Source organism: Sinocyclocheilus rhinocerous, unplaced genomic scaffold, assembly GCF_001515625.1.
Source record: "Sinocyclocheilus rhinocerous isolate Xijiao unplaced genomic scaffold, SAMN03320098_v1.1 scaffold2468, whole genome shotgun sequence".
Classification (NCBI taxonomy): Eukaryota; Metazoa; Chordata; class Actinopteri; order Cypriniformes; family Cyprinidae; genus Sinocyclocheilus; species Sinocyclocheilus rhinocerous.
The window spans coordinates 562,708-564,843 of record NW_015655382.1 but is presented as its reverse complement, the minus strand read 5'-3'; the positions used below and the strand labels follow the sequence as shown (position 1 = coordinate 564,843).

The window sequence follows — 2,136 nt, the reverse complement described above, 5'->3', positions numbered from 1 at the left end:
GATAAGGGATTAAGCTGGGATTTTCCAGTTATCCTGGTTGAATTTAGCCCTGACTCAGTTGCATGAAAGCAGGCTAAATTAAGCTAAATTATGTTACTATGGAGATTTATTCTTTGCAGCTAGCCTGCTCCAGAGCAGGCTAACAACCAGGCTAAAATTAATCCTAGTGATTTATCTGTTAGTTCCGCTGTTAATCCTACTAGAAATTAATGTGCTTTACAGTCACTCCATGGTCTTCTGTAAATATGTTGCATCCAAGAAAGTGTTACATTAGCACAGTCACAGTAGGAAACTCATTTTTTACAGCTTTCCCTAATGTCATTGGTGCAGTGGATTGCATATCCGTATCAAACGCCCCTCAGAGGCACATGAGGGAGATTATGTTAACAGGAAATCTTTCCACAGTATCAACGTTCAGGTAAGAATGATTTATGGTTACTGTCAGCTACATAAATTATTTCTGTGCATTAAATGACCTTAATAGGTCACATGTTATTGTCACAGATGATCTGATGCTGACTGCCTTATCACAAATTTAGAGGCAAAGTGGCCTGGCTCGGTCCATGACTCCAGAGTCTTTCGGGCCAGTAGAATTTACCAGAGACTCTCACTAGGTAAGCCACCCCAATTTTTTTAAGCACCCTGGACATCATGTGTGTGTCAGAAGTTTTACTCTGCTAGTTGTAAGAATTATATTTTGTATTCTCAGGTGAGTTCTCTGGTGTGCTGCTAGGAGACAAAAGCTATGCCTGTGAGACATTCCTGTTGACCCCCAAAATAACGATGATTAATACATTGTGCAGTCATGGTTGCAGTGTGAACTGAAATCACTTACTTCACTCTCTAGTTTCTGGATTTCTAAGTCCAGTTTCCTCAGTGTCTTGCATTTAATTTTGCGGGATTTGTGCATGATGTAGGTTTACTTTAGGCAATACTCCCTATGTTACCAGGCTGCTTATCAGGCTGCATAGTGTCTGGATCCTGTTAAAAATGTATGTTCTATTAGAATCACATTGCTGACTACTTATCCATTATGGACTAAAAATTTACACAAAATTGACATGACACCTCAAGCCTTCTGGAGTCCAGCGACACCGTCTCATCATCGGCAGAAGTGCACTCCACTGCTGCAGATGTGCCTTCCCTCTGCCATATTCAATAGAACTTGTATTGATAGTTTTGACAGGATGTGCCAAGCCTATGATTTTAATAAAGAGTACTCACCGGCGGATCATAGTCTGGTGGCTCCAGAAGTGTAAGTGTGTTACCAGACACTGCAAGGGAAGGCAAAGTCAGACAGTCCACATAAAAAAAATCTAAATATTTGATTGTTTTCCATGTGCAGTAGAATGGCAATAATGTACCTTGTATGAAGAGGCCAGTTTCTCTTGCTGGGCCAGAGTCAGTGGCTGTCCCTCCCTGGATCCCTTCCATCACTGGCTTCCCTTTATTCAACTCCAGGGCCAGCTCCTCTGCTGTGGTGAAGTCTTGGGTTGGAGGGCCACCCCCCGTGCCAGATACATGAGCCTTTTTTTATGCTAAAATCAATACAGACAATAAAATATGTCAGCAGACACTATTCACCTAATTTGTAAAAAAAAATTCACCCATCAAGTCACTTACCAGCCTGCAAAATGTTCTTGTACTTAATCTTGACTTGCTGCCAGGTCCTTTTTTAGCCAGACATGCTTGTTCTTTTGGATGGATGGATGGATGCGCATAGTGGATAAGTGTTTGCAATTAATCATACATGTGTTTGCATGAGTAACATGCTTGTCCACTGGTCACATTTAAGGCAAAGTTTACAACTGTTAGTTTGTGGAAATGACAAATAACTCCTTGAACTGTAATTATGATGGCTTCAGTGGAGCACTGAAGCACTTTAAAGATATACTTTAAAGTTATATACACCTTTGAGTGATAAGGAAAGATGCATAAATGAGAAAATAAAGAGTGGAACGCACTTGATAAAGAACTCAATGCGGTGCTTGCGCTGACTGACACACACAGAGCGCACACTCAGAAATTGCCTCTCTCAGACAGCATGTGATCGCAAATTTGGGACGTGCACGATGTTTAATTAAGTTATTAAGTGCAATAAGAAGTGAAAAAGAACTCAATTTCCTGCTCGCGCTG

The 2,136-nt window shown here is 41.0% G+C and overlaps 1 long non-coding RNA gene across 1 annotated transcript; it reads left to right on the top strand.

Annotated features, from left to right (window-relative positions):
• The first annotated feature begins 368 nt into the window (after window positions 1-368).
• Window positions 369-774, top strand: LOC107717995 (uncharacterized). The gene is made up of 3 exons (XR_001637369.1): window positions 369-418; window positions 505-614; window positions 710-774. It is a non-coding gene; the product is annotated as an uncharacterized LOC107717995 (long non-coding RNA).
• Window positions 775-2,136: the final 1,362 nt, after the last annotated feature.